The sequence below is a fragment of the Canis aureus genome, chromosome 21 (genome assembly GCF_053574225.1).
Source record: "Canis aureus isolate CA01 chromosome 21, VMU_Caureus_v.1.0, whole genome shotgun sequence".
NCBI classification, from domain to species: Eukaryota; Metazoa; Chordata; class Mammalia; order Carnivora; family Canidae; genus Canis; species Canis aureus.
The window spans coordinates 44,870,127-44,884,800 of NC_135631.1; the positions used below are offsets into that span (position 1 = coordinate 44,870,127).

The 14,674-nt window shown below is 41.2% G+C and overlaps 1 protein-coding gene across 9 annotated transcripts in view; it reads left to right on the plus strand.

The window, feature by feature from the left end:
- LOC144293016 (uncharacterized) overlaps nt 1-14,674 on the plus strand; it is a 130,627-nt gene that overhangs the window by 12,448 nt on the left and 103,505 nt on the right. For 3 of the 9 annotated variants that reach the window (XR_013360453.1, XR_013360449.1, XR_013360447.1), the window contains exon 2: nt 2,825-2,879. The exons of the other annotated variants lie outside the window; for them this stretch is intronic. The gene's annotated coding sequence lies outside the window, so the exon portion shown is untranslated. The remainder of the gene's footprint in view (nt 1-2,824; nt 2,880-14,674) is intronic. 9 annotated transcript variants of the gene reach the window in all.

The window sequence follows — 14,674 nt, forward strand, 5'->3', positions numbered from 1 at the left end:
GCTGCAGTGTATCTGTGCTCTTCCTTACATGGCACTAAAAGATCATATTTGTTAAAAATTGCACAATTTTAAAAAGTAATATGAAAAACCTTTTGAACGGGTCACAGATAATAGCCTTATGAGGTGTTAGGGAGATCTGAGCAAGAACCCCCTGGTCTCCAGAAGAGAGAAATCAGGTGGCTCTTGAGGGAGCAGAACTTCCTGTCCTCCCAGGTCATCCTGCTGCTGCCATGAATACAACTGCTCTGATGGCCCCAGACTTCAGCTCCAGGGGAGAGGCAGGTGGGTCAGAGCAGGTGTGGACTCAGGCTGACCCTGTGCAAAGAGCCAGGTGATGAAGCTTGGACATTTTCCTTTAACCTCTGAGAGGCTTGCCTGCTTTCCCCGACCTGGGACAGCTCCCTTCTGGCCATGGGAGCGTCTGAGATCTAATCCAGTTTGACTTCTTCACTAGGTCACAGGAAATAAATTGGATGCACATGTGATGTCAACGCTTAGTAAACTGGACAAGCCCAGAAAACTCACAACAGGAAAGCCATTGATATGTTTTGATGAGAGAACTCTCTATAAAATAGTCTCGCTTTTATATTCAATTTACATGTTTATAATACTTTGTGTTGAATACACACTTTTTCTTAAAAATATGTTTCATTTGTTAGATTATTAACCCCATTTTAAAAACATATCATAGGTAGTATCCTGGACATTCACACTTCACTACAGAATCACAGAAGTTTAGACACTTAAAAATGAAAATGAAAGCCTCATTCCAGAAACCTCATTTTTTCCCCCAGAAGCCTCATTAATTCTCATCTTTAAAGATGAGAAAACAGCTTCCCAAAGCAGGTGACTCATTCAATATGACAGGACCACGAGCAGCTGAGGCAGGATTCGAGCCCCCATGCCCTCCTCTCCATTGTGCACACCTCTCATTGAGCGGACCTGGCATTTCAAATTCAGTCACTACATGCAGAGCACCCACCACGTGTCAGGGATGGGGCCAGGTCCCTTTTTCAAACATAAATTTCAATTTTGGAATTCTTGAAAATATTAAAATTCTGTGAGACACATTAGTATTCTCAGTCAACAGATGATGACGGGCCACTTGAACATTCCCCACATTGACCTTTTTAAAATAGCTTAACAAATGTGATCATCATTAAATGGGCTTATTAGAAGAAAGTAGGATCAGTTATGTTGGTCTTCATTTGACTCTGCTCAGTAGATATACAGAAATGTGTGTGAGTGTGTGTAAGTGTATACGTGTGCTCACAGAAAATTAATTTGCTAGATAATGTCTTTTTCTCTTCAAGGAAAAAAGGCAGCCTCACATAGGGTTGCCAGATTTAATGGAAAAATAAGTACGAAGTGCTATGCAATATTGGAACACAAACTAAATTATTTGTTATTTGTCTGAAATAATTCAGGGAAATGCAAATCAAATCCACAAGGAGGTATAGTCTCACAGTTGTTAGAATGACTATTATCAGGGCTCCTGGGTGGCTCAGTCGGTTAAGATCTGCCTTCAGCTTAGGTCATGATCACAGGGTCCTGGGATCCAGTCAGGCATCATGTTCCCTGCTCAAGGGGGAGTCTACTTCTCCCTCCGCTCCTGCCTCTGCTTGTGCTCCCTTTCAAATAAACAAATAATTTTTTTAAAAAATGGCTATCATTAAAGAGAACAGTAATCTCAAGTGCCTTCACAGAGGCTGGGAAGTAAGGAAGCGCAGGGACACTGGCTGACTGTCCTGTGCTCAAGAACCCCATGTGCAGGGGACAGGAGGCTGCCCCAGGAGCAGCTCTGAGAGCAGACTATCCCAGGCAACCTCACTATCTTGGAGTCCCAGGAAATCCATACTGGCACATGAGTCTCATGTTTTTGGACTTTTTAAAAAGATTTTATTTATTTATTCATGAGAGACACACAGAGAGAGGCAGAGACATAGGCAGAGAGAGAAACAGGCTCCCTGCGGGGGAGCTGGATGTGGGACTCAATCCTAGGACTCTGAGATTACGCCCTGAGCCAAAGGCTCAGCTGCTAAGTCACCCAAGTGCCCCTCATGTTTTTGGACTTAAGAAAGTATAAAACTGCCATCACACTAGAGTTCAAATATTTTTTCCTTTTTTTTAGAAGATTTCATTTATTTATTTGACAGAGCGATAGAGCCTGAGAGCACGAGCTGTGGGGAATAGCAGGGAAGAGGGAGAAGCAGGCTCCCCACTGAGCAGGGCCCTGGGATCATGACCTAAGCCTAATGCAGATGCTTAGCCAACAGAGCTATGCAGGTGCCCTGGAAAAAGAATTCTCAAAACAAACAAGTAATTAGAGAAATCTCCTCCACCAGAATGCTAGAAAAAAATTTAAAGCTACAGCACAGAATGGAGTGTACTCTTGCTACTAGATTTTATTCATAGGCACAGGGTCCCCTAGAGACAGTGTGGGGAGTGAGAGGGAGAGAGAAAAATCTTAAATTTCATCCTCTGGGCCTATTGTTAGTGGTGATTATGACTCACTGATATTTACGTATTTTTTAAAAATTTATGTTGACAACATTAGGCAGAAAAATGTCAGTGTAAGGGAAAAATGAAAATATATAATTTTTTAAAAGATTTTATTTATTTATTCATGAGAGACAGAGGGGGGAGCAGAGGGAGAAGCAGATTCCACACAGGGAACCCGACGTGGGACTCGATCCTGGGTCTCCAGGATCACGCCCTAGGCTGAGGCAGCGCTAAACCGCTGAGCCACCCAGGCTGCCCACAAATACACAATTTTTAAAGATTAGTAAAAACTCTGATCTATCATTTGAATTCATGTCTCTAGGTATTACCCCTTTTTAGATACCACCGAAAAAGGGGAAAGCCATATGAATCCAGAGGTGAGTACCCCAGCATCTATATTATGGTATTAAACACCACTTCCTACTCCAAGTCCCAGGGCTCAGCTGAGAAATGATGGCAAAGAGAAATCACACAGTCATAAAGGAACCGACCACCTTCCTGCCCGTCCCCACACGGACCATGTCCCAGGCTAGCACGGGCCTTACCAATGGCAGCTCTTCCTGAGGGAATTATTACCACCCTGAGTGCAGGAGAGGTTAGAGAAAAGTCGAGAATGAGGAAATCACCCCTGTGCACCCCCAAGGAGATCCTGGGTGCAGACAAGGGTCATCAGGGGCTCCCAGCTCCTGCCCTGGCTCTGGTGCTGCTCCTGCTGGCCCCCCCACATCCCTCTCCCCCTGTTTTCCCCCCTCAGGCCCTCTGTCCCCACGGTTGTGTCCACACTCCTCTCTGTCTCACGTCTATTGCCATCCTTCCCTCTGTGTCCTTGTCTCTCCATCTCCCGTTCCAGCTGGGTCTCCTTGTCCTGCTTTATTTCTCTCTCTCTCCCCTCTGGCTCCCCCATCTCCCCCTCCTCCCCTCCCCATCTGTCTCTGTACTCCCGTCTCCCTATGTCTGTCTGTCCATCTCTACTACCTAGTTCCTTTATTTACATCTCTCTTTTCTCCATTACCTTCTATCCCTATCCCTCCACCTCTTTCCCTGCTCACAGCACCTACTGTAAAGTCTATGTTATTCCATCTGAGTCATTTCTCTGGCTTCTGATGACCACATTCTGTTGCTCTCAGCGCTCTCCTCACATGAGCCTCTTGTGTCCATCGTCCCTTTCTTCTCTCTGGTCCTTTTGTCTGGTCTCCTGGGGCCTGTAGGACACCGGCCTGTGGGTCTGTGCTCCCTATGGTGGCGGGATGGGTGCAAGCTCACAATGTACATTTACTCCTTTGGCTTCTCCTGCTGATCGCACCTGCCCTATGGAAGTCTGCTTGGATATTTTCTCCCTCTGCCCCTTCCCCTGCTCTCTCTCTCTAAAATAAATAAATAAATCTTTAAAAAATAAAAGCAGATTAAAACACAAAACCATAGAGTCAGATGAAATGCAGATATGAACCAGCAGAAAATCTCTTTCTCACTCAGGAGAACCTCAAACAAGTATTAAATTTTGCACACCTCATTATGAGGGTTATTTTATGGAGTTTTTTATATGTCATAGGACTTGTTCTTTTAAAAAACGGAAGTTCATATTTAATTGAGCATTTTGCATAGCTTTTATTGTTCTAATAAGAGTTCTCAGTAGTGATGTGTTTACTTAATTAGAAGTTCAGAGCGGCAGGATAAACAGGAGGAATCCCACCTTAGACATTCTTCTTCAAGCTCCCAGGTCTGAATCCACTGGCTTCCTGCCTCTGACTTGTACTCCCACCTAGTGGTGGTTGGGAGCATTTCCATTTCATTGGGCTCCGGAGTTGATCTGGAACAAACCTGGTCAGGGTGCTCTGCTGGGAAGCTGCTTTGTTCAAGACAAAATGCAAGTGTGTAGTAGGAGAGAAGGAGTGTTCAAAGTGACTTACTTTATTGTATTATATTTTCATTGGCTGAACCTTCAAGTTAGGAAAGAATTATAATTAAAAACTGTTATTGGAATTAAAAACTGTGCCTAGAAAAGAAGATTCAACTCTAAAGCACTGTTGGCTCATGAGGCCAGTGGTTGAAAATTAAACAGAACAGGCGTCTGTGCTTCTGCTGCCCTGGGACTGATGCGGCGCTGGTTGGCCCCTGGTGGAGAAGAGGGCATCTGGGGGCTGCTTGCCTTCTCCTGACTTTCTCCTGCACCTAGTGTGGTGCTGGCACAGAGTACATTTATAGCTGTGGAAGGAATGGATGAAAGGAAGAGAAATAAATCAGAGTCACCAAAAATTAAAATGTTAGCATTTTTCCTTCTAAAGGAATGGCTTGACTTTTAGTATCTTAGAGATTTGGAAAATTAGCACCTTTTGTTAGATACTTTGAAAGATATACAGGTGGTTTGTTTGCAGGTTTGCTTGTATGTCCTGCTTACCTGTTTATTCAGTGGAAGGAAGGAAGAAGCATAATTGAGGCTGTCAGACTATTGAGATGAAAGTGTTTTACATGGTCAGACAGCCAAAGTGAATCCATTGTGATCCCGAGGAAAAGGTAGTTTGTCACCTCCTGACTCATGGGAAGACTAATTTAAAGTGAAGAATAGCTCAGTTGCATGATATAATCTGTGCCAAGCAAGTCTCAATGAAGGCACTGAAATTTGAATTTGACACCTGCTAAAAATAATCAGTCATACCTCCTGGCCTGCCTGGGACTGTCTTGGCTAACTCCTGTGGCCCTATGGTATTATTCTTAGAACTCTTTAATCTCTCCTAACTGTTCTTGCTTAAATGATCAATTAGAGAGTCCCCTGTACACACTCAGCAGATATGAAAAGCAATTTTTCTAATTTTTAATAAAAAGTTTGAAAGGTATTGCGATATTACAGGTGAGGATATTACTTAACCTTGATTTTTTAAAAAAATAGCTTTAGTGGGATATAATTTGCACACCATAAAATTCATCCATTATAAATGTGTGCTTAAATGGTTTTTAATAAATGTATACTTTTTAAACCAACATCACAATACAATTTTACAGAAAATTTGTCATCCAGGAAAGCTTTCTTATTTGCAGTTAATCCCTGCTTTTACTTCCAGTCCTGGATAAACCACTGACCAGCTTTTCATTTTATTTACCATTTTTGTACAATCAATATGTGTGAAATCATACAATATATAATTTTTTTGCATCTGGCTTCTTCTACTTAGCGTACGGAGTTTGAGTGTCATAAGTGTTGTAACATGCATAAGTAGTTTGTCCCTTTGTATTGCTGAATACTATTCCAGTGCATGGATGACAGCATTTTGTTAATATACCAATGGATGGATATTGGAATTGCTGCCAATTTTTGCTATTATGACTAATCCCACTATGAACTTTGTCATGCATGTCTTTGTGGGATATTTGTTTTCATTTTTCTAAGAAAGAAGATTCGCTGGGTCTTTTGGTGAGTTTCAGTTGAATTTTTAAGTCATCATCAAAGTGTTCTCCAAAGTTGCTATACCATCTTATGTCGCCTCTAGCAGTGTGTGAGACTTCATTTCTCCTGGTATATATGGGGAATGTTATTCAGACATTTAAAAAAATGAGATTTTTCTCTTCGCAACAACATGGATGCACTAAGAGAGTACAATGCTAAGTAAAATAAGTCAGAAAGAGAAAAACAATTACCATATGATTTCACTACTATGTGGAATGTAAGAAACAAAACAGAAGATGAAACAAAGAAAAAAGAGACAAAGAAAAACAGAAAGAGAACAAAGCGGTGGTTTCCAGAGGGGAAGTGGGTGGGTCTGGGGAAAATAGGTAAGGGGGATTAAGAGCAGTCATTGTGATGAGCACTGAGTAATTCATACAAGTGTTGAATTATTATATTATATACCTGAAACTAATATAGCAGTTCATGTTAATTATATTTACTTTGTTTTTTTTTTTTTCTACCAACACAATTTTATTGTTGTACAGTTGTACGACAGAAGTCAAATGTCCAAAATCAATCCCACCAGGCTAAAATCAGGGTGTCCGCAGGGCTGTGTTCCTTCTGGGGGCTCCAGAGGAGAATCCATTCCTTGCTTTCTACCCCCGTCTGGAGGCTGCTGTGCCTCTTGGCTCATGGCCCCTTCCTCTGTCTTCAAAGGGCCCAGTGTCGTATCTTTGCCTCAGTTTGTTCATCTGTTCACGGGCACGGCTCCATGACTGCTCCTGCAGCCAGTTGTCAGGATCAAATGTCCGGGAGCCCAGTGGAGTCTCGGAACCTCCGCAGATGACAGGTGTGGTCCGATGCTGAAAGCTCAGACCTGGGCATCCAGGTGTCCCTCCAGCCCCGGCATCGGGAAGGACAGGGGCCGAGACAAAGCTAACGTGCGGCTTTTCCTTGGTGGCTAGAACTTGGTCAGCATGTGCAGAGAAGGGCACAGGAAGGCCTGGCGTGAGGCCCCCTCAGTCTCAGGACGCAGCTCTGCAGACAGGTATGCAGTACAGCAGAGTGCTGCCCCCCCCCCTCCCCATGCATCCGAGATCAGGTTTACTGGGTGCACCTGCTACCTGCGGCTGCTGAAATGAATGCCCACAAACCAGGTAGCTTTAAACCAACTGACCATATTTTAGCGGTGGAGAGATAAAGCAGTTCTCGTCCAAAGCTGTTTTCCAAAAAAATGATGTATTTATTAACTCTATGTACACACACCAACAGAGTGGCCATAGTATAGTGATGGAGTCATAGTGAAGTAGCTCTAGTTAAAAAATTGTTTTCAGGGAGGCCAGGGGGGCTCAGTGGTTGAGCATCTGCCTTTGGCTCATGGTGCGATCCCGGAGTCCTGGGATCGAGTCCCCCATCGGGCTCCTGCATGGAGCCTGCTTCTCCCTCTGCCTGTGTCTCTGCCTCTCTCTGTGTGTCTCATGAATAAATAAATAAAATCTTTTTTAAAAATTGTTTTCAAAGATACAAATGCAATGAAACGCCGGGACACCTGCACCCCGATGTTTCTAGCAGCAATGGCCACGATAGCCAAACTGTGGAAGGAGCCTCGGTGTCCAACGAAAGATGAATGGATAAAGAAGATGTGGTTTATGTATACAATGGAATATTACTCAGCTATTAGAAATGACAAATACCCACCATTTGCTTCAACGTGGATGGAACTGGAGGGTATTATGCTGAGTGAAGTAAGTCAGTCGGAGAAGGACAAACATTATATGTTCTCATTCATTTGGGGAATATAAATAATAGTGAAAGGGAAAATAAGGGAAGGGAGAAGAAATGTGTGGGAAATATCAGAAAGGGAGACAGAACGTAAAGACTGCTAACTCTGGGGGATCCCTGGGTGGCGCAGCGGTTTGGCGCCTGCCTTTGGCCCAGGGCGCGATCCTGGAGACCCGGGATCGAATCCCACATCGGGCTCCCGGTGCATGGAGCCTGCTTCTCCCTCTGCCTGTGTCTCTGCGCCTCTCTCTCTCTCTGTGACTATCATAAATAAATAAAAATTAAAAAAAAAAAAAGACTGCTAACTCTGGGAAACGAACTAGGGGTGGTAGAAGGGGAGGAGGGCGGGGGGTGGGAGTGAATGGGTGACGGGCACTGGGTGTTATTCTGTATGTTAGTAAATTGAACACCAATAAAATATAAAAAAAAAAAAGAAAAAAGAAAAAAGGCATGAAAGCACCACCTTTGAAAATATCTGGGCTAAAATGTTTACATCATTTTATACGCAAAGACTTGGACTTGAGAATAGTCCCCCATTTTTTCAGAACTTGCTCGGAGTGTATTAGGCACCTGAGCACCTGTCCCAGACACATTTTCGTAATTAAGTATGTTCTAGTCTAAGAGAAGGGTCAACTGAAGGTGCTAATTTCAATTTATCAACTGTAAAATTGAAAGGGAAAGAATTCAGCAGTTACACGGGACAATTAAAAATAGGCCCCGCGGAAAGAAAAATTCTTTCTCCAAGAAAATGCCAAGGACATAACTGAGTCAGGCACAGATTACAAAGCACGTGGATATGTACCCAAACCAGTTTATTTCACTTACGTTCTTTTTTCAACGTTCAGCTCGGTAACACAAAAACTGTATTATTTTGCCTTAATGTATGTAAGTATATATGTGTATTTACTTTGTTTTTTAAAAAAGGGTTTGCTTCTCCCTATTCTTACTGACACATGTTAGAAGTTGTCTTTTAGATGATAGACATTCTAGCAAGCATGCAGTGGCATCTACTTGTGGATTTCATTCCCATGCCCCTAATGAATGGTGAGGTTGAAATTGTTTTCATGTGCTTATTAGTTATTCATATCCCTCCTTTGGAGAAATGTGTATTTTAAGCTTTTTTTTTATTTTTTATAGTTATGTTGTTTCTCTTCATAGCAGTTCTTCATACATTCTAGATGATAGTCCTTTATCAGATAAAAATCCTTCATATGATTCACAAATATGTCCTTCCCAAACTGTAGGCTTTTCATGTTCTTCACGGAACCTTTTGAAGCTTGCTTCCTTGCTTGTTTGTTTATTTATTTATTTATTTATTTATTTATTTAAGACAAAGAGAGAATTAATGTGTGTGCAAGTGGTGGGGAGGGGCAGAGGGAGAGGGAGTGAGAGAATTCAAGCAGACTTCACCAGTAGTTAGGAGCCCAACATGGAGATTGATCCCATGACCATAAGACCATAACCTGAGCCAAAACTAAAAGTCATACGCCCAAACCACTGACCACCTGGACACTCCATACACATGTTTTTAATTTTGATACAATCTAGTTCATCAGAAATTTTTCTTTTAAGGATTGTGTGTTTGGGGTCATATCTAAGAACTCCTTGCCTTAATCCGGTATCACAGATTTTCTCCTTTGTTTTCTTCTAGAAGATTTTATAGTGTTAGCTCTCCCATTAAGATTATGGTCCAAGAAAAAAAATATTATGGTGCATCATGAATTAATTTTCATATATGGAGAATGTAAAAAAATTAAGTTTATTCTTCTGCCTTTGGTTATCCAGCTGTAGCTGAGCCATTTGTTCAAAAGACTATCCCATCTTGCACTGAATTAACTTGTCACACTTGTCAAAATACAAGATTTGCTCCTATTGTTTTAAATTAATTCCTAAATGTTTATTCTTTTCAGTTCTATCATAAATGGAATCATTTCTTTAATTTCATTTTCAAGTTGTTCATGCTAGCTTATAGAAATACAACTGATATTTTGTACAATGATGGTGACCTTGTTTATGAGTTCTAGTTTTGGTTTGTATGCATGTAGGTCCTATGGAATTATCTACATACAGGATCATGTCATCTGTGGTGAAGACATTTTTATTTTTACTTTTCAATCTGCTAGAGATCTTTACATTTTTTTCTAGGTGCACTTTCTAGAACACTTAATGCCAGGTTGAATAGAAATGTCCAGAGCAGACATCCATCTCTCGTTCCTTGTCTTTGGGGAAAAGCATTCACTGTTTCAACATTAAGTATGATGTCAGCTATGGGTTTTCACAGACGCCCTTTATCAAGTTGAAGAAGTTCACTTGTATTGAGATTATTTTTTCTGCCAACTGGAATATTCTCTTAAAGCTCTCTAGTGAATAGTTCAGGTATAAAGCTTTCCTAATGTAGATTTTATTTGTTTAAATGTATGTTCTGTTTTGTAATTTTTGTATCCTTCACTGGAATACCTATTTGCTGATTTTTTATTGTCATACTTTCCCTTAACTCTTTAAACATGGTTTCCTATTTTCTTTTTGAACAAATATGTAATAGCCACTTTGAAATCTTCACTAAAGAAAATATCTGGACACACTCAAGGACAGCTTGTATGGAGTTGTGGGGGGTTTTCCCCTAATAAGAGTCACACTTATCTGATTTTTTGCCCATCTTCTTATTTTTTTATTAAAAAATATTTTGTTGAAAAAAATTTAAAAAATAAAAAATATTTTGTTGAAAACATATTGCAGCAACTCTAGATTGTGATTTTTCCCCAAAATGTTGTTTCATTGCTGTTTGTATTCTAAGAATGTTGCTTGGACTAAATCTGTGATATTATATTCTCTGCAGTACGTGGTGTTTCATGACTCCTGTTTTCTCTTTTAATTTCCTTATTTTTCAGCCTAGCTTCCAGAGGATTACCCCATGTCCACACAGCTCAGTGAAAACTAAGATTTGATAGGGATTATGCTCAAGTAACTTGATTAAAATTTTTATTGTCCACTAAATGCTTTTGTAGTAAGTATTGGGTAGCATATTTATATTTTAGGCAATTAGCACATAGACTTCATGGGCTAAAGTAAAGTCTTCCCAGCTATACTTTTTCTGAGTCTTTCCATGGCTCCTCTGCATATGCCAATCACCTCAAGGTCCACCAGCAGTACTTGGAAGGTTTGAGCTCTTTTGAGTGCTGCTAAGCATGCACACAGCTTTAGCTAAACACATGCTTGCTATAGCCATGACCACAACATCAGAGCAGCAGACCCCCTGGACTTCCTGCTTACATACCACACAGATTGTCAGTTCACCATTACATCATTCCTCACCACAAATTAACTGAACTCCCTTACACTGTGTGATTTGCTGCCAGTCCTCATGCCTGTTCAATTTTAGAAGAAACTTCATGTCTATGATGCTGTGTGGGGAAAGCACAGCAGCCACTGTAGGCAAGTGTACTGCTGTTGTTCCCTGAATTCTGCAGCTTTTCAAGTGTAAATGCTTCTCAGACTGTTGCATGCATTTGGACATTTCCCAAACACTGAAATGGTTAGTTTTGTTGACCTAGTCCAGTTTTATAGTTGGCATCCATGAGATTTGTTGATGATAGCAATGAGGCCTTGCTATCATTCACTTTTAAATTGTGCAAAACAGGGATCCCTGGGTGGCGCAGCGGTTTGGTGCCTGCCTTTGTCCCAGGGCGCGATCCTGGAAGACCCGGGATCGAATCCCACGTCGGGCTCCCGGTGCATGGAGCCTGCTTCTCCCTCTGCCTGTGTCTCTGCCTCTCTCTCTCTCTGTGAGACTATCATAAATAAATAAAAATTTTTAAAAAAAATAAAATAAATAAATTGTGCAAAACATACATAATATTATGTTTTAATTAAATGTTTGGCTTTATTTAGGGCTCCCAAATAATTCCAAGACATGTCAGCTCCTTGGGGATCAAATTCCATTAGCGTGACAGGAGGAGAGTAAGCCCAGAAACAGGAAGACATAGTATGATCTCCTTCCTCAGACTCATTTCTGAGTGAGAAGGCATTTAATCTGCCCCAGTGTCTTTACAACAAATTAATAAACTGGAAAGTGAAGCTTCCCAACAGTGATACCTTTATCTGTTTATGTTACCACAAACTTGACCTGAATTGTGTGACATTTATGAGTTAATATTTATGAGGTTAAGATGTGGGGCACAACCTTTCCTTAAAATTTTGTGCCCCTCATTCTCCTGTACCAGATTTCTTTTTGGCTGTAACGCAGGCAGACATTCTCAGAAGAAGAAAATGTCCTATTTGAGGTGTATTATCTGACAAGAGTAAAGCAACTGTGAGGCAGGCTGCTTCCTGTGTGTGTGAGAAGGCTCTATCCCTCACCTGCTACCTTGTCTTCCCACAGATTTTTTTGTTATGTTCCCTCCCTCACTGCAACAGTAATACATGTATTTTGTAAAAATGTGCATGGAAAAAAATCATAGAATCTACGCTTCAAACTCTGTAGCCACATCACTGCTGACAGTTTTGTTTGTCTCCTAGTGGTTTTGTGTTTGCATTTTCACAGTATTGTGACCGTATTGCTGATATTATTTTTGCCATGCTTTAAAAATTATAATTTAGAAATTATAAAGTCAGTTTACTGTAGAAATTTTGGAATATCTGGAAATGATTGAAGTCACCTGGTAGTTTTGTATCACCTTTCTGATTTGCACATATGTATTTGGGTTTTTATTTTTATAAATATGATCTTGTGGGATATACATTTTTTTCATTATATATTTGCTTTTGCTTGAATACATATGCATTTTCCATGCTGCCATAAACCATATAGATATAATGTTGAGTGGATGCAGAACACTTCATGGAAATATAATAATTATTTAATTTTTCTTCTGTTCTCAGACATTTAGATATTTTTCTGATTTTTAGAGGGAAAATGTACATAATGGAAAACAAGTATTATTTCATCAGCGATCTTTCCTGAAGAAATAACTAAGAATGTAATGACAGGGTCAAATGTGCCTTGTGCAGGTCAGATCAGCTCCATCTATGCTTGTGCTAAGAATGGACCAAATGACAGAAGTGCCACCAGGAGGGGTGTGGGCAGCAGAGGTTTAAAGAAACTCTTAAAGTGAAGAAAGGGGCAAGGGAGGTCTGCAGATTCTGGCCTTTGAGACCCAAATCTCCAGAACTCAGAGGTGTGGACACAGATTATCTTGTCTCAGGAGTAGAGTCACATATACACCAGGATCACTGATGATGCCTAAGCTGGTGTGAGTGTACAAATTACCCTGAGAAAAGTTGCCCTCTCCCCCATACATGCTGTGCTGAAGCAGTAGCATGGAGCTCCTGTTCATGGAAGTGAAGGCTCACCCAGAAGTTGGCTCTCAAGCACAGAACAAGAGAATGTGAGAATCTTCTGTGAAGTCAGACTGTGAAAGCCTAGGGTGGTGATCTCAGCAATAGAAGTTTGTTTCCCCAAGGACTGGACAATTTGGGTCTCAGGACTGGCACCCTCTCTGTATCATTCCCAGGTGTGGCTGGGGTAGGGACACTTGCTCTTTGTGCTCATGTTACTGAATACTCTTTTAATTGATCCCCAGGACAAATTTCTGATGTACATGTCTTCTATTGATCTTGCTCAGCCTGACTCTACAGTCACCTGTCCCTTTAAAGGGACTTAGAGAACTCAGTCTATGACATCCAATTACACAGTTGAACTCAGGGCCTCCATATGTCTGTGTTCTTGTGGGGAAAGAAGCACCTGCTATTGTGACATCTACAGTCTATCTGTGCTAGTAACTTCATGGGCAGGGGTCTCATGTCACCCTGCCTACACTGACAAAATGAGATCGAAAGTATGAACCCCAGTAAATCACCTGCCATGGAAAAGCACAAGACCCTGGTTGAATGTCAGGGATCACCTAGTGTTACAAGAAGTCTGGGTGCCCTTTCCTTCAGAATGGAGTCATCAGAATGGACTGAGGGTGTAGGGTCTCAATGGTCCTGGTCATAGGATCCCAACTCATAGAGCAGCTAGTTGGAATGAATTTGATATAAAATAGGGGAACCCACCACCAAGGCCCAACAGTATGTTTGACAGAAGGAGTATGCATATGCAGATGAATATTTTCTTTCCATTAGCTGTGGTCTTTTGGAAGTAGGCAAAGTTGGCTGTGGTTTAACTGTCCTTATTTCATCTCACAACACACGAACCACCGCTTACAGAGCCCCAAGTAGTAGGGGACGGTTTGACTTCAATCATTTTCCATGAATCAACCACATTCAACAGAACATGTGGACAAAGAAGCCCGAGAAAATAAAGCACCATCACCACACCAAGCCCTCCTACCACTCATACCATCTCTTGCTCTGACATTATCCCCTCTCTCTGTACCTCCCAGTGCAGGGCAGCCCGGGTTGGGTTGGGGAAGGAAGGTGCTAAGGAGTTAGAAGTCACAGGAGACACTGCCTAGGAGCCCCAGCAGAGACATCAGCCCACACAGCTTCAGGTCATTTGCTAGTTTCCCCTCTGTGCCTCCATGCTTTCCACATGCAGAAAGTAAGTAGAGGACAAGGCATTTCTCCTAAACAGGTCTGATCACATTCTTGAGAATCAGGAAGTAGTTTGAAATTAAATTTCCTCTTTCTTGTATCTGATGGGTCTTGTATTGTTCCTACATAAGAACCATTACTTGCTTTCCAAAAGCACTGTTTCACCGATACTGAAGCTGGTTATAAATGAACAACAACAACAGAATCCTTCCCAATTTTAAATGAGATATTGTTTCAATTCTTATATATGAAAGTTATTACTTTAAATGCATTCATTAGTGAAAATAGAAAACTGTACAATCACTTCACTTTTTATATACTTACCACATGCTGAACATTTTGTTTTACATTTATGCTTGTAGAAATATACACACACATATAAATAAGTGTCATACCAGTTAGTGTGTGTGCATGTACAGGTGTGTTTTTTATTATTTCTAACTTAAAGCTACCAATAGGATATGCTAATGCTGTTGAGGA